This window comes from Aulostomus chinensis, chromosome 15 (genome assembly GCF_037954235.1).
Source record: "Aulostomus chinensis isolate RoL2024-O1b breed Wild chromosome 15, RoL_Achi_v1.0, whole genome shotgun sequence".
In the NCBI taxonomy this organism is placed as follows: domain Eukaryota; kingdom Metazoa; phylum Chordata; class Actinopteri; order Syngnathiformes; family Aulostomidae; genus Aulostomus; species Aulostomus chinensis.
Genome location: NC_141334.1, coordinates 15,240,326 through 15,262,966, shown reverse-complemented (window position 1 = coordinate 15,262,966; position 22,641 = coordinate 15,240,326). Strand labels below are relative to the sequence as shown.

At 41.1% G+C, this 22,641-nt stretch overlaps 1 protein-coding gene across 6 annotated transcripts in view; it reads right to left on the bottom strand.

Annotated features, from left to right (window-relative positions):
* The window catches only part of nrxn2a (neurexin 2a), a 126,160-nt gene extending 119,756 nt beyond the window's left edge, over positions 1–6,404 (bottom strand). For all 6 annotated transcript variants that reach the window (XM_086179143.1, XM_086179144.1, XM_086179139.1 and 3 more), the window contains exon 1: positions 6,041–6,404. The gene's annotated coding sequence lies outside the window, so the exon portion shown is untranslated. The remainder of the gene's footprint in view (positions 1–6,040) is intronic.
* Between the last annotated feature and the right edge of the window lie 16,237 nt (positions 6,405–22,641).

Below are 22,641 nucleotides of genomic sequence, written 5' to 3'. Positions count from 1 at the left end.
TGTCTCCCCCCCCCCCCCCCCCAGCACGAGCTACCTTTCACAGCCGACCCTCCCATGTGATAGTTCCATGGATATTACCTCAGAAAGATGAACGCTGCTGCCAGTGTAGAGTAGCGTCCAGAATGAAAGAGAAAGATTCATTGAGTGATCCACAACTAAGACAGGGTGAGACCTCAGCGGCACCGTCAGAAGTTTCTGGCACCAGATCTGATGCAATTTCAATCAAAACATTTCAACTGGCCAAACTGCAGTCAGGATTTTTTAAATTTTAAAGTAGGGAGCCACTTAGTGTGAGATGTTGTGTCAGGTGATGTAGATAAAGTGTGTTATCAGGCCGACAGTCGGCCCAGGTGAATTACTGACCTTGCTAGTGTTGCTGACTGGCTTGTGCACACATTCTTTTAAAGATGATACGGATGGACCGGAAATAATGACTAATGCAACACTGATCAAATTCCTGAGTTGTTGTTTTTTTTTATTGTAGTTAAGAATTATCGATGTTAAAAGATGGCAAAATCAAATATAAAACTTCACAAACCGAATTATCAAGGATGCTCTGGTATCGTTGTGCAGGAACATTAAAGAAATAGAACGATACTGTAGCATCATAAGAGGTTCTTTCACAGACAATTAAGCGCTTCAATTTCGGCCACTTAATCATAATTTAGCTTTAAGGATCAGCCAACATAAAAGCAAAATCCCACACACAAACACTTGCAAAGAGAACTTAACCGCCCAGGTGAGTCAGATCAGTGAGGTCATCAGGGTACACAACGCTGTGACGGCTGCTTATGCTTTTTGTGAATAAAGTCAGTTCTATCTTCAAATGTCAAGGACTTTTCTCTTTTTCAATGGTTGATCTCGGTCTAATTCACCACATTAAAAAGTAAATCATGTATACTCATCAAGCTACGAAACTGTAACATGATGTGAATCCTGTATCACATTCCCTAGCAGTTCTTGTCTTTAATAAATCTAAAGTGCATAACGACACATTAATTAACGCCCCTTGCATTCATGCTTTCACCAAGCGAGTCACAAAATGCTCATTAAGCTCATCGCCTCCAGGTAAATCTCTCTCCATTTCATATAATACAGACTTTATGAATTTTGCGTCCAAGGTAACACTGACTCATTAGACCACCTGCAATTATGTGTTTTAAGTTACTTAGAAAACATTTTGCCAGAGCTGAAGTGGGACAAAATCGGGGTGCAGCTGGAGGTAGTAAAAGCTAAGAAGAAGTGCCAAACAAATGCTTTTAGAGATGATGCCCTAGACAAAAGAAAAGCTCAGTTTTCAGAGGAAGGACTAAGTTAGGGGGGAAAAAAAGAAGGAGAAAGTTTCTAACACCAGGACAAACACGCACAACTATTGGTGAAGCTTCTCCTGATTTGAGAGCGCTAAATAAAAGAAGGGACTTGACAACATGGATGTCACTGCTTTATGAAATGGGCTTGTGTCTTGTAAAGGTGGAAATGTTCTGTTGTTTTTGCGATTTCAGAACAAAAGCCAGGGGACCTTCCAGGGCTGTGAGGTTGTTATGTTAACATGCTTGTTCGCGGGCTGGTTAGCAGGCTAGTTAGCAGGCTAGTTAGCAAGCAAATTAGCAAGATTGTGGTTTTGTCTACCTGACATGGCTAAAAAAATGTAGGTGAAACCGCCTGAAACCAGAACCTTTCCAGAGATTTTCCATGGGAAGTTAAGCTTGGGAATTAGGGGAATTCATCTTCTTAAGTGCAACAGATTTGGACACTGGGAATCAACATGAATATATGGGGATACATAGGAATTAACAGAAATATATTACAATTTAATATAAACATATGTAATTTAATGGGAATTAACAGGAATAAACAATACATTTTGAGGTTTATACCACTGTGTATTGTCCATTCTTCCATCACACGCACACACTATTAGCATCTTGCGCACATCTGCAGGGCTTGAGAGGTCACAGAACCGTATTTGACGCGGAGGATTACTTCCAGTCAACAAAGTTTTGCAAAGTTCTATGTTAAGAATACCACAAAGTTACAGCAGCTATACTTTACAGTCGAGATCTCAAAGTTTCCTCAGGGTTAAAACAAGACATTTGCATGCATATCTGTTCATTAGAATAAAAAAATGTTTATATTTGTGTCTGTTCCTGACAAGATAAGTAATCATACATTTCTATTTTATTCATGTTACTTGAATATTCTACACATTTCACGACCTCTCAGGAATTCCAAACAGTCTTAAACACTAGAGCTTCAAGTAAAAATGCAGATTTTGAATGATACAGTAAGAGAAGCACAGGGGGTAGCAGTTAGTCTTTGCCACCTATACATTTCCTGCTGTCAGGGCTGTGTAGGAGCAGTCTTCTGTGCACTGTAACTGCATTATGTATATCCTGGCCAGGTGATATTGTGTTTTATATCTCTAAGGGCACCGATAATGCTGCCTGGGCACATTTTGGTTAACAGTGCAGTTTCAGCCTCCTTTCCTCCTGCTGTCACACAGTAACAACGATGGATGAGTTGAAGTACTCACATTTGCAAGGTAATGTAACACTTCTGACACCTGAATGGGACACGGAGCCTAACCTGCCTCCCCCAACTGCTGGGTCACGTATCTAACGCTTCCTAATGAATGCTTATCATCAATATCACCTTGAGGGGCTTCTATTGGCCTGCTGAGAACTCATTATCTTTTATGCTATGTTGGAGCAATTACAACAGAAATGGGCAGTTTATGATTAGTGAGACGTATATGATTTTATTTCTGAGTGTCTTTGTTGTCACGAGTTTATAATATTCGAACATCTAAGATCAGACTGGAGTCTCTTGTGTCACCCTTCTGAGGCCAACAGTTGTAAGAGCTGCACCTGCTCCTGGAGGAAGAAAATGCCTCTTCTTCTTTTTTCCCCCTCTCCTGCTGTACCTGGTGAGCTTTTATCTGTGTAGTAACACTGTCAGCTAAGCAGCAGAAAATGTACCAATATCCCTGAGAGAAAAACCCGGTGAGTGGCTATAATTACAAGTGAGCCAAATCTAGACTTTGTAGCAGATGATATCACAGGTTTGAGTTTTCATTCTACTTCCTGAGCTCTCCCACCCACTGCAATAACATACAGGATACCTGAAGTTGAACAGCACTGTACCGATCCTCAATAATTCATACACAACCAAGAAAAAGAAAAGAAAAAAGAAAAAAAAACACATTTCAAACTCACACAGCCCCAACGAGATTACTGGCAATGAAAAACACGAGAGATGTTTCATTCCATATTGGCTGCATTTTCTCAAGTATATAAAAAAAAAAACCAAACAAACAACAAAAATCAGATCAGGTACATTTTTGTGCCTTTTTTTTTTAAATTTTGGTTTAATGAATCACAGCCGAGCTTTTCGAAAAAACATTCCTGTCCCCACGTCTCTCTGGTTTGACAGGCTACAGTGCACCAACATTTGCTGAATCCTGAGTAGCATTCTGCTTACAGAAAATTATAGGGCACCTTTCACTCCCTTCCACCTACTGTACCACCTGCGGTGAAAATAACCTGCAATTTCACTGACTATTTCACAGATATGTAACAATATCAATCAAGCATTCCAGATCAGCTACCGGTGGAAACGCAGATTTCTTGTTAGATATCTCAGAGTTAATATCTGGATTCTGCTCTTAAGAAAAGCTGGCACATATAACGCTGCTGGCTATATGTCTTGTGTGGATATTATGAATTATTGATGTATTTATTGAAGTTATTTGAGCAAACTCCATTAAAAAAAAAAACCGAAACAAAAAAAAAAACCAACACAAATAACAAACATTGTAAACTTGCCGAAGGTGCAGAGAGACAACGATCTCAACAGTGACCTTTTTTTTTTGTTTTTGTTTTTTTTTTTTGTCTTCACCATCCAGGGACATAATCCCTGTTTGGCTGTGCAGCTGGCATGCAATTGAGTCACGCGTCAGCCCTGATTAGAAGCAGCAGTGGTCCGCGGGCCCCATTCCTCTGCCAGAGCCAGGAGTGGAAAAGGCCAGGGCCACCACTTTCAGTCTGTGGATATGACCTTGATGGGGTATGATAGAGAGGAAGCGACACGATTCGCAATGCCACACAATATCTGTAACCTTCTGCTGCCCCAGTGTGCATGCTGAAGCTATTGAGCTGTGACACACATACCGTCCACTCACCCTGTCAACTCTGCCCTGTCGTTAATTCAAGCAGCGTCCTCCTTCCTTCTCGTCATCCAAAATAATCACCCGTCCCCTCTTTGCATAATGGCTGGTGGATTTCTTCATTTCAAATATTTATTCCAGCAGCTGCTAATACCAAGGACATACCGGCTTTAAAAAAAGTTGAACTATTACGCAAAACGTGGAGTAACCGCGTACCGTGCAGCTATATTCCGTCAACGGCTAAAGGCTATCATTCATAACATTATTTTAATTACAAGTAGTATTGTGTTGCTTGCAGAGGCAGCAGTGACACCATTTTGTTTTTCTGAATCACTATCACAACCCAAATTAGAGCTGATAGGAATAAAAATAAACATGAGAATTGTACTGAGCTGAAAATATACGAGGAGCATGACCAAAGGGAAATAAAATGCAGTATAACAACAACTGGGGGGGGGGGGGGGCTGGAGAAAAACAAAAAAAAAGGCAAAGACAGTGACACACCCATGCTTGCTGAAAATAACACAGTCACAACACTGTATATGCTCATGAGTTCACATTTGCAATCCATAACTGTATTGTTGTCAAAGTGGCCCTCGTTTACGAGACAAAGTGGCTGCACTAAAGATTGCAATAGCTTTTAAATGAATCTGTCAGCACAGGCAGCAGGGATTTAAGAGTGGCGGCCTAAACAGCGTGTGGTAATGAGAGACGGATGGAAGATGCAACACTTGTCCACCAGGAGTGAGGTGTTGAAAAAAATAGCATGCAACAAGCAGAGGTGGTCACCTAACTCAGGTGGACAGGAAAGCAGATGCTGCTTGTGCCTCGCTGCTGTTCCCTGAACTCGAGACTTCCAGCTCAGACAGAAGGTGTTGTTTTACAGTTGGGGGGAGAATTTGCAAAGCAAATAGGTTTACAGGAAGAGCAGGAGGTGTTGTTGTTGTTTTTTAAATAAATAATAATAATCCAATTATTAGGTTTTTGGGCCAAAAGACCTACGGTTAAAGGGAGAGAAAAAAATAAAGCACATTTTTTTTAAAAAAGAGAGATTTTATCATTTTAAAGCAAGTGAACTGGTGACATTATCATGTGAGGGCAGCAGCAGCATCTTCCAGGGTTGTGGATGCTGGGTAACATGCCACTCAGGTAAGACACCTTTTCTCTACAGCTGGCAACTTTCCCTTTGTTTTTTTAAGGATTGCACAAAGTGTGGTTGCCTTTGTTGCAAATGTTGTGGAGGCTTCTTGACTCACTGCTCTCTCTCTCTCTCTCTCTCTCTCTCTCCTTCCTATCTTTAAACCGGCCAATCCTTTAGCCACAGAACATGAAATCCCTTCTCAATAATAAATAGGCTACCTCAAGCCTTCCACAGACAAGGGCCCTGGGAGCAGCATGATAAAAAGAAAAAGAAAAAAAAAACCACACACCAACTCCACTTTTTTATATCTATATTTAAAATTGATGCGGCGCGTGGATTGTGCAAACAAAAGGTTATCATTTCCATATTCAAAGCAAACGCCACCGCTGCATGTGCTGTAGCCCGACCACGCAGGGCATGTCTTCCGGCACGCAATTAAGCGACCTCATCCGCATCCGTGTTGGATTTGGAACCCATACCTCTCCTCCACCCACCTCAGCTGACTCTGATAACAAAGAGGGGTCGCTCTTAAATCGGGGGGAGGGTTTGCGTTTAAGTGAATTCTCCCTAAGAAGACACCTCCAGGAGAAAGTGTCAATAACCGGCGAGCGGCTCGCATCCATGAGAATGATCAAATAGAAGACAGCTTATCTGGTAGTTTAGTGCTGCAGCGCTGTGAAGCTCATTACCAGCGTCCGTGAGGAGGTCGTTTGTGTGGAGGAGGTGTCATTTACCTGAGCATCATCCGGCGATCCGACACATGGATACGGCGAGATTATTCCTTGCAGCCTGGCAGGAGAACAGCATAAACGAGGGGTGGGGAAAAAAAAAACAAAAAAAAAACAAACAAAAAACAAATAGAGCAGAGATTGATGCGGTAGATGAAAAAGTGACCTCTATCTTCAAACAGATATGGTCTTCTTATCTGGAGATGCTACGGAGGAAGGCAGGCAGGGAAGCCCCGAGCTGCTCCTCTCAGACAAAGATGCTCTCTCTCTCTCTCTCTCTCTCTCTCTCTCTCTCTCTCTCTCTCTCTCTCTCTCTCTCTCCTCCGCCGCACCGAGCAGCAGCAGCAGCAGCAGCAGCAGCAGTGCCGTCATTCCCCCGACACTTGATGGTAATAGTTGGGTAGGTAGCTTGTATGGGTTGAGGGCGCGGTCAGCTGCTTTTGACCAATCCCGCTGCCCATTAAACTATCAGCGGCGTTGCCATGGAGGTCTAAATGGCGTTTGATGTTTAGGGATAAAGCAGGTGCGTGTTAATTCTCCATCCATCCTATCAGAGAGTCAATATAGGAGTGGCATCTCCTCTCTCTCTATTTCTCCATGCTGCCGACGTGTCCTTAAGCAAGGCTGACAGACTACAGATCCGTCTTCCATCTTTTGGGGGGATTCTGCTCTGACTCTCATCCCAATGACAAGTGTCTCTCAAGGTGTGTTCACAAAGCTTCGTCTGCCATATTTAGCTCAACAAAATTACTTTGCCTGCTACTTGTAAACAACATTCTCCAACGATTATATATATATACATATATATATATATATACATATATATACACACACATATATATATACATATATATACACACACATATATATATATATACATATATACACACACACACATATACATACATACATATATACATACACACACACACACATACATATTAGTTGCCTCAATCCCAGCAGCAGGCAGGTTGCACAAGTGAATTTCTACTTGGCAGCACATCACTTAAACTATAATTATTAAGTCTGCAATTTGAAATGGTCCTCGGAGCTACAAACACAAAAGTGCCACATCCATCCCTGGTCCTCCTTTTCACATTAAAGGCATGCAATAGAGAGGATTAAGAGTAATGCTTTATTTCCATTTATGTTGTACTTGCTTGGATAAATCAATCTAAAGTACCTTTATACATGGAAAATTAATTTATACTGACATACGCCATATAGGGTAGAAAAAAACATCTACAGTATGGTATAGAAACAGGCTTTTATTTCAAAAGAAAACAAAGTGTTTTACGTTCTTCTTCCAGCAAAAAACTTGAAATGAGTACAAATGAAAAATAAGGGTACCAGTAAATTGAATGGAGGAGAGCTATGGATGTATGAGCAGAAAGAAAGAAAATGTTTTCAGAATCAAATTGAGCTGATAGATCTGTCTAGCTAAATAACCTAACGGATTATGTTTAATTTAGACTCTGAGAGCTGTTAACAAACTGCTACTACATGTCCTGAAACCACCCTGGGGGGGGGGGGCTGACATTGCACAAGATATAGTTCACCATATTTCTCCCCATTTCCTGTACCAACATGAGGTAATGCTATAAATGGCAGGTACAGGATGTCCATATATGGCTTGTGACAGTTAAATCACCCCAAAAAACCCCAAAGCCCTGAAAGGTGTGAGGGTATAAATCCTCCTTGTGAGGATGAAGTCATTGTTGTATCTTGGATCTGAGGACATCAATAATGAATGTACTGACATGTTTTTGCCTAAAAGACAACTCAGCCTGAATGAATAAATGGGAGTTGAGTAGCAGCAACTTTTCCATCTACTTGAAATCAACGTTCTACCAGTCATAATAGTTTACAGGACCGCATGACTTGGAGGTAGAGTGGCAGTCTGGAAACCAAAGGGTCGCTGGTTCGATCCTCACTTCCCCCGGTGACTCTGTCGAAGTATCCTTGAGCAAGATACCGAGGCCCTAATTACACCTAATGGCCCGGGGACGGACTGGCGACCTGTCCAGAGTGAACCACGCCTCTCACCCAGCTGAGATAGCTCTCCCCACCCCCCGAGACCCTTAACAGACAAGCAGTATAGAAAATGGATGGATGGATAATAGTTTACAGCTTCTGGGATTTCAATTATTTATTTACGTGATTCATACTGGTACAGCTGTAAAAATACCTAAAAGTAGTATTACTGCTAATATACAGCCATAGTCCCCGGCAGGCATCGATTTAAAAAAAAAAATCCATATTTAACGCCATATTACAACTGACAGCAACCATAACGAGCAGTAGCAAGTTCACACTCATTTTACTGGGGCTCGAGCTCACCTTCACTACATCTCACCTAAAAAAATTATTATCAGGTGTGCAATAATTGCGAGCTGAAATACTGGACAAATATTGATAATGAGATTTTTGCATTTACAAAAGTGTGTAACCAACCCAACTGAGAGTGAAATCAATCTCCAAATCAATTTGACATGTATTTCAAGAATACTTTGTAAAACAATAAGAGTCGATGAGAGAGACTGAGAGCAAATGCATGCAAACAGCCTATTTAACACAAAAAAATATCATAGATATCATAGACCGAACCTGGGGGTTGGTTCTGAAATGACTGCTCGCAAAAATGTGTTTTCCGTTTACACTCTACTGCCTGTAACAGTGATATAATTTGTCTTGGCTTACGTTTATTGCCTTTTTGAGAGTCAAACTCTCACAACAGCTTCTAAAGTGCAAGACAATATTACAATATCAATGTGTATCTACACTGTAAGTAAAAAGCACAGGATAATGTATCTGTATTTGTAATCTCTGCACGTATGCATCAAGAGCCATGACAATCACTTTATGAAGACTATATATACACATGCCATGCCTTACTTATACGAGCACGTGGACAAGCTCAGGGACGGTCCAGGACACTGGATGCTACATAGCAAGGAGATCTACAGGTAGGAGCCACATACAGTCACACAAGTACAATGGGTACATAGATAAATGTGTATACACAACAGATCTACAAGGTGGAGAGCAGTATTTAGAGCATTCCCTCGTTGATTAACACTCATTAAAATATGAACATTTGTGTATATTTATGTCTCAATGCGCTCAGTATGTTTGCAGGTTATTCATCCGGCTCACTCCCACCCATGCGTTATCTCAGGAGCACCTTTGGAGACCTTTAAATTTGGCACACACATATACTGGGACTCAAGGATGAACTATTTTTGGTGGTTTGTGATAGGCAGACTTTGAAGAGATACACAACTGCAACCGATATGGAATTGTACCACAATGAAATATTATTTTTAAATGTGAATGAGGAAAATAGAAAAATGTGAGGAGCAAAATCGGAGAAAAAGCGCTTCCACAAATCAACACATCTGCCTGCCAGTCACATAGCAGTGATGCTGCACTAAAATCAAAGCGGTGTCCTCGTCAGACGGTTCATTTTAGATGGTTAATGTCCACCGTAGCTTTGCTGCTGCTACTTAGCATAGAGACAGAGTGGTTATACATTTCCTGACTTATCATCAGTTTTTCCTCTTCAACATTTTGCATTTCAACATCAGCACCATCACTCAACTGTGACTACTGACTCTTTATCACTATTTCCAAACGCAGTGGATAATATATGTCATACAGTTCCAGAAAGTCAGTTACCTTCTCAAATGTTTTCTGCCTCAAAAATAAAAAAGAAAATTTAACTGGATCCTCAGTTTGCTAAGAAAATAAACAGAGCCACACTAAAGCTAGAGAACTGCTTTAAACTGTCAGAGACTTTTGCAACTAGATTTTAATCATCACACATACAGCATGTAGCCGCCACAAAGGTGTCAAACACACTGAGGAAAATGATGACATCCTGGGTGTGTTTCAGAGGCTCATGTGTGTTTGTGAACATTACACCTACCATCTCGATGAGAGTTACCGTCCTCCAAAAAGGTATGAAAGACTTCACTGCATTTAAAAATCATCACTTCGGTCCATCTGCCTCATAGACACGGTGTGAATGTAGATGGCAAGATCAGTCTGTTGGTCCAGGTGGTCATAAAAACTTTTACTTTTTAAAAAAGTTAAAATTAAAAAAAAAAAAAAAAAAGCCAAACAACTGTCAATCCCATCAGCCTCAGTTGTACATGTAGCGGCAGTTAGACAAAGCGAATACACGGTAAACACTACCCTGTAAGCATTAGCATGTTAGCAACGTCATTATGAGCATGTTAGCTCGGGGATGTTAGCATTAAACTCAAAGCTCTACTATGACTAAGTAGCACTGCCTCCAGAACCAACCAAGCAGAACTATTGTGCACTGAACCATCAGCAAAAGTAAAGATAAGAGAAAACTGTTTTACTCCAATGCACAAGATCACGAGTGTGTTCATTCAAGCAGCTGTTATCATTTTTGTCCCTCCCTTTGGGACACAATCATACTCAAAATGTACCAAACTTAGTTTTGTATCGTATTGTGTTCAGCAACCAGTTGAAGGCAATTATTGTTTTTTGTTCTAAGGCAGACTAAAGCTCTGTGGCCTTGATGAGGAAAAAGAGGTGTTCATTTGTTGTGCACAGAGGAAAAAAAAAGCCGAAAATATTGAGCTAAATCTGAAAATGTGAAAGCTCTCAGGACTTAAACCATGCAAACTGCTTTCAGGCAAATAGCGGTTACTTGCAGCTTATTACCAACGCCAAGGAGGGCATGTTCTCCCCCGTATCTGTTGGTTGGTTTGTCTTGGCGTCTGTCAGTAGGATTACACAAAAGCTCTCAGAGTGAAGAATGCATCTTAGCTAAAGGAGTAACCCATTAAAATCTTCAAGATCCAGAAAGGGTGGATTTTCCATCCATCCATTTTCTTCCGCTTATCCTGTTAAGGGTCGCTGGGGGCTGGAGCCTATCCTAGCGGCTTTCGGGCGAGAGGCAGGGTCGGGACCTGGACAGGTCACCAGTCCATCACAGGACCAACACATATAGACAGACAACCATTCACACTCACAGTCACACCTACAGTCAATTTAGAGTATCAATCAGCCTCGTCCCCTCTTGATGTCTTTGGACTGTGGGAGGAAGCTGGAGTACCAGAGAGAACCCACACAGGAACAGGGAGAACATGGAGACTCCACACAGAAAGATCCCATGCCTGAGCTGGGACTCGAACCAGGAACCTTCTTGCTGTGAGGCCACAGTGCTAACCACCGCACCACCATGTGGCGATTTTCCATTTCACCTTTTCATTAATTTCTCCCTCTCTCAGCTGAGACAGAAAAAAAAAAACCTGACATATTTATAGTGATGACATCTATTATTAATGTGTAGGAATTTTGCAGATCCTGAATAAAAACTACCAGGCTGATTTAAACATGGTGGAGGAACTCAACGCAGGCTGAGGAACCCATTAAATTTGGGGGCAGATTTGTCAAACATAAACTTTATTTTGTCATTGACCTTTGCAGAGGTCTTTGCTCTCGAAGTTGCCCTCTCGTTCTGCTTGTATTGTCCAACAGCCAACAACATTCCTGCGGTTTGTGCTGGCTGTGTTGTGCAGCTCAGTACCACGAAGCTGTTGATATTTCTAAACAAACCGAATAACACACAGTCAGCAGAACTGTGCCGCATGTAAACAAGTAGCCCGCTAAAGTGTGTTTATCTAAATTGGTTTGCAATAGTGTGTATGGTAAATTATTGATGAGTTTTCAGTTATGTTTATGTTGGATCGGTGTGTCAGAGAATGTTTGAATAAAAAGTAATGTACTGTCAAAAAAGTTTACGCAGTAGCTGCAGACATACATATATATATAAAAGCATATACATATATTTAGATATATACACTCACATATGTAGACTTATGCATATATAAACACATACACGTGCATAAATATATATACACACAGATATATATATATATATATATATATATATATATATATATATATATATATATATACACAATTTCGTCACATATTTTTTCAGAATAGACAACACCAAACAATACTGGTGATCTAAAGTCAGAAGATCTTTTCCACAGGTGGCTGTGACATGTTACTGTGAGAAAAGGATTGTGTTCAACAATACAATAAAGGATTTCCAAATTCTGCTCCACTAATTTAGTGCAGCAATATGATTTAAAGTTAGGCTCCATCTACATTGAACCAAACCATGATTACTGAGCATGCTTTATGTTGGCTATCAATAATGTAATTACAAACTATGTTTGAGTTATTTATCAAATAGTAGTCTGGGTGTAACGGCTGGTTGCATTTGGACCCAAAACTCTGGCAAAGCAGTTCCATATTTATTGTTCAGTTTGAGAGTGAAACGACTTTGGCTGCAGGCTGGCAGACGGCGAGTTGGCAGAAGGAAGCTGTGGAAGAGTAAACAGCTGAGCAGGGGAAGCAGGCAGGCGACACTGGCTGACGTCACCTTCCTGTCTAAGAAAAGACTTGAAAAAACTACAGAAGAAATTACTCAGAGTTTACTGACTGAACAGCAGAGATCAGAACCAAACAGGTAAGAGAGAATCTGGCAAAGCTCAGGTTCAATTACTGCACGGTTGACTGAAGATGATCAGGTGCGTGCAGGGAGAGAGAGTCACACCCACGTTGCCAGGAAAACTTAGACGCTTGAAGAGGAGACAACAGGGAAAATGGGGAATCCACAAGAGGAAAAACCTGCAGTCGCAGATGTGTTCAGTGGTTTTTATGTATTTCAAATCCAGTATGAAATCCACTTATTTAATCTCAGTCCTTCCCTTCCTTATCAAATCTTATTGGGTTTCACTTGCAAAACACAGCAGCTTTACAGGAGTAGCTTAATTCACCTGCATCCACAAACTCTGGAAGAGAGAAGCGGTATCATAAATGAATGGGTTGGATTTGAACTTCTCAGCAGCTACAAAGCCTCGTGTGACAGCGGCAGCCAGTCCAACATCAGAGACTCTGGATGGCCAAAGCCAGAATTACTTTCATCTTTGCCTTTGCTTTTAAGATCATAAGCAACCACTTTAGGATGAGACAGTGGAGCTGGAAGACCATAAAGGTGTTAGGAAAATGTCTGTTGAGTTTAAAAATTCAGTAAGAAGTTGGGGTATTTTCTCATAGACGTCAATACAATTCACTGCAACTGCCTCCTGCTGGCCATGAGAAAGAATGTGGCTCCCGCATTGGCTTCACTTGTCAGACCCCAAAGGTTTGTTCAGACCTTCAGAAAACATATCAATATTCATAAGGAAAGTGTTACCTGATTTGCCACTCAATGTCTCACCCTGCCTCACTTTTATATTTGCAGAATCGGTGAGCAAAAAAGACTATCATCAAGATTTAAGATCAGTGTCAGAAATTTTAGTCAGGACCATAACAACCAGGTTTTATTCCTCGTCCCTCCCACTGATCCAGTCCAGCAACAGCAGCCATAAAAGTGTACAGAGAGTTTAGATGCTTTAAAAGAGGAAACGCATCAGATTTAAGGACGTATTAGAAAATGCACTTCATACATTTAACTGCAGAGAGTTGCTTAATGTGGATGTAAGGTAATCGTCAATGTTTCCAGCCACTTTGAAGTTGATGATAATTTCACTGTTGTTGAAGTTTTTTCTGAAGTCAACAGCTGTGGGATTATTGAGGGTTAGCTTACTAAGAATATAGGCCCACTGAAGACGTGGAAGTGTGCTCAATGTGTGAGTCACTTCCTGTATTCAGTTTAGACAACAGAGTCTCACAGCCTTTCGTGATGACGTCACGTTCTGATAGATTAATTAACAACTTGATGCCATCAGGAATATGACCTCATGTACGTGAAGTGGTCACGACTCGCTTTACGTGATGTGGTCACGACCTGCTGTGCAGTTGGTCAATATATCATATAACAGTTAAATTCTTAATATAGTCTCTATTTATGTTGGTCGGCTATTGTTGCAACACATTCAGTCGTTTCCATTCGGGCTTGGGGTTAGTCGAGACCACATCACGTAAATCAGGTCAGATTCATGATGCCATCACGTTAATTAATCCATCAGAATGTGATGCCATCACGTTAATTAATCCATCAGAATGTGATGCCATCACGTTGTTAATTAATCCATCAGAATGTGATGCCATCACGTTAATTAATCCATCAGAATGTGATGCCATCACGTTGTTAATTAATCCATCAGAATGTGATGCCATCACATTAATTAATCCATCAGAATGTGATGCCATCACGTTGTTAATTAATCCATCAGAATGTGATGCCATCACGTTGTTAATTAATCCATCACAATGTGATGTCATCACGTTGTTAATTAATCCATCAGAATGTGAAGCCATCACGTTGTTAATTAATCCATCAGAATGTGATGCCATCACGTTGTTAATTAATCTATCAGAATGCGATGCCATCACGTTGTTAATTAATCCATCAGAATGTGATGCCATCACGTTGTTAATTAATCCATCAGAATGTGATGCCATCACGTTAATTAATCCATCAGAATGTGAAGCCATCACGTTGTTAATTAATCCATCAGAATGTGAAGCCATCACGTTGTTAATTAATCCATCAGAATGTGATGCCATCACGTTGTTAATTAATCTATCAGAATGCGATGCCATCACGTTGTTAATTAATCCATTAGAATGTGATGGCATCACGTTGTTAATTAATCCATCACAATGTGATGTCATCACGTTGTTAATTAATCCATCAGAATGTGATGGCATCACGTTGTTAATTAATCCATCAGAATGTGATGGCATCACGTTGTTAATTAATCTATCAGAATGTGATGCCATCATGTTGTTAATTAATCCATCAGAATGTGATGCCATCACGTTGTTAATGGCATCACGTTGTTAATTAATCCATCAGAATGTGATGCCATCACGTTGTTAATTAATCTATCAGAATGTGATGCCATCACGTTGTTAATTAATCCATCAGAATGTGATGCCATCACGTTGTTAATTAATCTATCAGAATGTGATGCCATCACGTTGTTAATTAATCCATTAGAATGTGATGGCATCACGTTGTTAATTAATCTATCAGAATGTGATGCCATCACATTGTTAATTAATCTATCAGAATGTGATGCCATCACGTTGTTAATTAATCCATCAGAATGTGATGCCATCACGTTGTTAATTAATCCATCAGAATGTGATGCCATCACGTTGTTAATTAATCTATCAGAATGTGATGGCATCCCGTTGTTAATTAATCTATCAGAATGTGATGCCATCACGTTGTTAATTAATCTATCAGAATGTGATGCCATCACGTTGTTAATTAATCTATCAGAATGTGATGCCATCACGTTGTTAATTAATCCATCAGAATGTGATGCCATCACGTTGTTAATTAATCCATCAGAATGTGATGCCATCACGTTGTTAATTAATCTATCAGAATGTGATGCCATCACGTTGTTAATTAATCCATCAGAATGTGATGCCATCACGTTGTTAATTAATCCATCAGAATGTGATGCCATCACGTTGTTAATTAATCCATCAGAATGTGATGCCATCACGTTGTTAATAATCCATCAGAATGTGATGCCATCACGTTGTTAATTAATCCATTAGAATGTGATGCCATCACGTTGTTAATTAATCCATCAGAATGTGATGCCATCACGTTGTTAATTAATCCATCAGAATGTGATGCCATCACGTTGTTAATTAATCCATCAGAATGTGATGCCATCACGTTGTTAATAATCCATCAGAATGTGATGCCATCACGTTGTTAATAATCCATCAGAATGTGATGCCATCACGTTGTTAATTAATCCATCAGAATGTGATGCCATCACGTTGTTAATTAATCCATCAGAATGTGATGCCATCACAGAAGGCGGTGAGACTGGGTTTCTTTCTAACACCAGGGGCTCTACAGCCCCGCCCCTTTAGGGGACTAGTGGAAGGTGCTGAATTCAATCTTATGGGAAAAATGAACAGAAAGTCAGATTATGGCCAGTTCCTCCCCACCCATTGTCACCAAAATAAATATTGGACCCATTTTTCACGAGCCACATATCTCCTGAACATTCTGACACTAAAATGACATTTTCAGACCTAAGCTTCAAAGGTAAAATTAGCTTTATTCAAGGCCTGTCTCTGTCCGAGTGCCACACTCTCTCAAGAACTCTTAAAACATCGCCTCTCTCTGTTGGAGCTGAACCATCAGTCTGGATCCACTGCAGTGCTGCCGCTATTCAAGCAGATAAACAGAAACGTAAAGGGACTGGAATTCAAAACTAGAATAAAAATTTCACTCTTTCCAAACTGGGAAAGAATGTCCTTGTTGCAGCCTGTAATGCAGCATCTTGTATCCTCACATTTTCGGCTAAGAAAAAAAAAAATTGGACAAACAATTTGTTTGGTTTTTAAAAAAAGAAAGTTAAGACTGATGAAATGTTTACTTGGAGGTGTATTAGTGCAGGAGGTAAACAAATGTGTGTAGACCTGCATCCTACATGGGCTCTGTGAATGACATGCAGCTGAAGTTAACCATCCTGCTTCCACGCATTTGCAGGTGTCTCCTGCTGCTCCTGTCCTATGAGATGTGACATGATGCCATTAACCACCAGGTGACAGTGTTCCTTCTGTGCTGGTCGCAGGCTGCCAGACCAAAATAAGCCCTGAGTGACCTGAGTCTTAACCGCAACTCTGCCAGGAAGACAATCGGACGATTGGTATTCTGCAATCATGCCGTCATTTTAATCCAACACAACAGAAATACTGAGATGCAATTAAATGCCCTTTGTTGAACATCAGATAACATTCTTTGAATAAAAAAAACAATAATAGCCCACTTATCTCCGCCCTTCTTAGAAACCACAGCAGAGAAGCTGGAGATAAATGATTTTACGCTGCATGGAAATTAATTGAACAAGTTCAGATTTTACTGTTCAGATGAATGTACTTTAACAGGCAGGATTCAACACGTAAGGCTGAGATCCAACTACTGCCTGCTGCAGTTTCGTTGGAAGGAAGCAATTTATGCCAAGTGGTAGTTAGATCTGCTTTAGTCCATAACGTTGATGTAAACAAAGAAGCTCATTCTCCTCAGGCAAAGGAGGCTAAACAGCTTTCCTTCCAACAGACAGTGTGTGTGTGTGTGTGTGTGTGTGTGTGCGCAAAACATAGACAGGGAGTCAACGGCCAGATCAAACTATGTGATGTCATTATTGATAGCCTCTTCTTCAGAATGTTCCAACTAGCAAATGAATACAGACGAATCAAAGAATTAAATCTCATATTGAACTAATGAAACCTTGGGGAAACTCGAGCATCCCCCCCCCCCCCCCCACCCAGGATTCTGATAAAGCTTCTTCTTCTTTTTTTATGCTTTGCTTCCAATCTCGTGACTCCTGATGTTGTAGAAATAAAATTTTAATTCTGCCCTCCTGGAAATAGCTGAACCCACCAGCCAGACAAATACAAGAACATTTCAGCAAGTGAGAGTAAAAGAAAGAAGAAGGAAAAATAGAACCAAATGAAAGATTGAATGCTCACGGAGAGAATGCAGAGCAAAAGAATGTTTATAACATGGAGGTGGGCGATGTAGGGCGCACCTGTAACATGCTATCGTGTGAGACAGCTTTCAGATACGTTTATGGAACACGACTGCAATAATGTTTTGCTGAAATGTCAGCTCCAGGTTTAGGGGGAAAAAAAAGCTCTACAATATACACTCGCCAATTTATAAATGTACAAATAAAGCAAACAAACATTTTTTAGAGGGGAGTTGGTTCATTTGACTTTGGAGGCTGCTGAACTGTACTGTGTGATACTGAGAGGAGCTCTTAATATGTAGTAGTAGTAGTATATGTAGTATTTCTGTTTCTGTATGCTAACACTTCCCCTTCCTCCACCATTTAATGCGCTAAGCTAACTAGCAGTTGGGACAGAGGAGAGGGGTGGATCTCCCTGCTTGCCCGGTTCTGTCTGTTCCAGTAGAGCCTAACACAGAAGTGCATTTTCACATCAGTCCTGCTCCTGCGATCAAACGTAACATACAATCCTCCTGAAGACAACATCGGGGTCGTACAGCTCATTGATGACATCACCAAGCTGGAGGCCACCTGAATGAATGTGAGTGCACCGTACAGCCACTCACCAAAAACCCCACATACACTCAACTTTTTTTTCCTGAAATGGGATTACATTTAATTGGCGTTCACTCCCGGGTCAAAAGCATGGATGGGAACATAACACCTGTTTGAATGCGGTACTTTGCAAATAACAGTTCCCGTCTCAGGAACACAGGGGACAAGCGGTCGGAGCTCCACTCTCTAACAATATACTCAGAGGCAATAAAAGCTGTCCGTGTCCACTGGTAACTTTTCTGACTAGATGCCATCTCGCCCACAAATTCAACCAGTCTGCCGTCAAGCATCAGCGCGCTCATTGTTCCGTTGTCATTGACAGACTGGAACAGAAACACCGTCACCGTCCTCCATGCTGCATACAAGCCCAAGGTACTGCACACATGCAGGGATGTCACCTCGCACACAGACTCCCTCTACTGTGAAATCCACAGAGATCTACCTGAGTTTCATGATCACCAGGAGAGCTCCTTTGACAAGGGCTTGAATGTACAGTGCAGGACACTTAGTTACATGAAAACCTTTGCTGAAACGCTTTATTGCTTTAAAGTTGCACCTAACAGACAAGCACGTTGAGTGTATGTGAAATAACGGCATATTCATTTCGTCATATTTGGAAACTCAATTTGAATTCCACGCCTAATTTTAGATATCAACAAAGAATGATCAACACAGCAGGTCCAAAAACTCGCTGCAATGCCTACACTGATAAATTTGATGCTTCATTTATTTTCCCGTCTATCTTTGGAGATAGAGAAAAAGGAGTCTTACAAATTATGTCATAAGCATGCTACAAAAATAAGCTGAATAATAAAGACAGGAAAGAATTAAGTGCATTTGCGGTAACTGACTTCATGTTTAGAGGACTAAAATTCAAGTTAAAATTAATCGTGAGTCATGCTGATTATAACGATTCGAAATTTTATTCTTGTCAGTGTTTGTTTCCCAATAGACAAGCATAAATTAAAATAAGGAGATAAAATTCCTACTCAATAAAACCGGTCACGTTGCAGACCCGTTTCAGCGGCTACACTGCAACAACTCCACCCGTTCCTCAAAAACAATTCCCCTTCACATTAAGAACAATATGTTGTTATTTTCCTCACAGTGTCCATTCGGCGGTGCGTTCAGTGTGGTCTTGAAACGCTTGATGTTCTATCTGACAGAACAGCCAGTAGACATGTAAGAACATAATTTGCTCATCATAATGGACAAATCAGGGGCACGCCAGCTTCAATCTTTGTCATCTGTTGTGTGATGGTTTCTGTGTTCGCGAGGTCATTTGGCACGCGGGGACATTAAAGAAACCATAACAGGAAATGATGCAGAGAGATATACAGCGTTAAAAATGTTAAAAAATTAAAAAATTCCTCTGGCCATTAAACGCCGCTTACCATTTCAAACACCTCTTGCAATTTAAGTTCTGTTTAGCTTTTGTCCCGCTGTCGTTTCGCTCGACAGCAGCAGCTCTTGTTTGATCCTTTTTTTTGTTTTTCCCCTTGATTGTTTTGCCCCCCGTCCATTCATGCAACTTAAGACATTTTTACTCCCAATACTTTTGCTGTCAACATTTATTCAAAGTGCAGTGAAATCCGGTCTCATCTTGACACTGGAATAACCGCCACCCATTTTATGCAGCTTTTAACCAATTTGAGTCAAACAGCAGAAACCTCCCTTTAACGAGATAATGATAAGCGTGCAGTACTGCATCCCACCAGGAACAGCTCAGCAGACACCGTCCTCCGCCATATGCTGCGGTCCTACTCCTAGTAATGTACTAGTGTTGTCTGCCGGCTCTAGCTGACATTAACAAGATATGCCTTTCAAATATCATGGCCTTTGGGATTGGGTCAGAGTTACTATATATAGAAGGTCAAGACTTCATGATAGTTCGGCTTGCTAGAGCCATAACTGAAAATAGAGTGGGCTTTAGTAGCTCTGCTGCAGATGAGTTGGTGTGTGTGCTTTTGCTTCAGGCTCTTGAACAGATGTGATCTACAGTACTCTGAGATTCTGGATCACTGGTTAATAACTACTTACATTACCACTGCTTAGTAACATACTTGTGAACTGACACAGTGGCAGGAAAATGTTAAACGTGGCAGTGCAGCTGTTTGGGTGTCGGGTAAAGCCATGAACAAGAGAGACCCGTCTCTGCTATGGATCGCTGGAACAGAACACAGCGATCGCCTTCTAATATATAAAGAATACAAAGATCGCGTCACCCCCCAGTGGGATCATAATAAAGGGTACATTACATAACGACGAGTCAGTCATTAGTAATGCTTAGTTAGTTAAAAGTTACTCAGTGTGTCTCCTTTACTCGTGTGTTTATGTCAACTTTCCAGTTACAGCAAAGAGGGATGGAAAAGCCTGAGGGAGGTCTGGGTGAAATGTGATTATGGGATACATGTTCCCCACTTTAAAGGCTCTCACAGAGCATTTTTCAGTACTCGTATATACTGTACACTCATCAGCCATAAAATTAAGTCCTCCTGCTTATTATTATGGACTCACGGACTTCCAAAGACCTTTGAAGGTGTACTGAGGTCCTGGAAGTTGCAGGGTGGATCAGGCTTGTTTGTCCTGCACCTCCCGCCATTAGGGACTTAGGAGGTGAAGTCAACATCTTGAAATTCATTGTTGTGTTCCTCAAAGCATTTCTGAATCATTTTGCAGTCTGCAAGATGCAATTTTTTAGTCTGGCAAACTATATGAGGTGAAACTACTTGTTATCCACAGGAAATGCCAGTCATCATTGTCACCAGCGTGTCTCCCTCTGGTTTCGCCAAGCCAGTGGTGTAATTATTCACACAACCAATATAACCTGAGAAATCAATAAAAATTGTCCTGACACATTTTTATGAAAATTAACAAATCATGAGCCCCTGTTTGACTGACACATCCGTGAATGAGTTCACGATGATTTAAATGAGGACAGCAGCGGTGCGTTCATACACTGGGCTGACTGGTCCCATCACTGAGACGACCGTGAGAGGCAGGACGTTCATTACTCAGAGTGATACATGATGAAACCATTTGTTATCAGGTGCAGACAAAATTAAGTATTAAAAGCGCTGTAATGGCAGCTGTGGCAGGACATAATGTTATTTAGCCTGTGTATTGCACCTGACCACTCAGCTTGTAATTGGTGGAAGTGAATATTTCAAGAGGATTCGTCCGTGTCGGAGAATCACGAGCTACATGAGCTATAATTCCAAGCGCTATTCTCAATCAAATCTTTAAATATTTTGAAAATGACAGTGATTTTGAGCGTTACATTCGTGTCATACATGGGAACGGGAGGAGGAGAAAAGTGTGTACCATGAGAGGGACCAGCCTTTAAAAATGAGAACAAAGCTACAGGCTTTGAGGAACTCAGGTGAGGAAGACTGACGTTTGAGTGACCACAAAGGAAAATATGCGGGAGGCCCATTCACAGCACACTTAGGAGTCAGAATGAATAAACCACAACGTAACATCTTCTCCAATGTCCTCTGTATGTTCACTGTTGACGCAGTCTGGACGACAGAAATACACTCAGAACGACCGTCTTCACAGCAGCCATGTTGACCTGTCACACCAAGGTCAACTCAGGTGTCATTTTTAGAAAGTGATGTCCAGAAAAAGTCACTCTGCCTCACTGTTGTTTCGTTTGGTTCGGTGGGAATAATCAGTTAAAATATACAGTATATGTTGTGTTTGTTTAAAGGTTCTTAAGGTGTGTACAAGTCTGTGTATTCCTCACTGCACTGGATGCCTTGTACTAGATTGCTTTTCCTGTATTCCGGTATTTTCCAAGTAGACCATTTTTTTTGCACTGGGATGTAGTGCTGAGTTTCTCATATGTGTACTCCATTCAGTGATACCCACAAGCTTGAGGTGCATCCTGCAGGTGTTTACGCTCCTTCTCTTGTGCCTGACAGGTTTGTTGGTACATCATCACCTCAGTGGTTCGGAGTTCTCATAGCTCCTAGCGAGTGGGAGTATGTATTTATCTGCGAATGTGGGTTTCCTGTATGCTCCGGTGTAGAGGCTCCTGTTTTCTTCAGCATGTACAGCACAGTCCAGGAAAGCTAACCTGTTGTTCCTGATGTTAGTGTGCTCAGCAGACGCTCCTGGGTTTTAAATTTGACACCATTCACATGAACCAGCAGCACCATTCCTCTGAGAACTCTTCAGGCCACGGTAGGAGACATCGTTGTGAGGTCACAGCATAGCCAGCGTGGCGTTCTTTGAGGAAAACGTGATACACATTTTGGACAGGGAGGACAGATGTTTTGAAAGAGGAGTGAAGGAAGCAACTGACATCAAAGACATCCATCAGCAGAGACAGCACTTATCCCTTCCTACAATGTTGTCCCCCCATCCTCCCCCAGGAGATTCAGCTCACATTTGACCCGATGTGACCGAGGTGACTGTTTTGAACACCAGTCCCTGGGTGACTCCAACAACACCTAACCTTTCAAAATCCAGGAGAACGGAGGTATCAGTGACCATAGC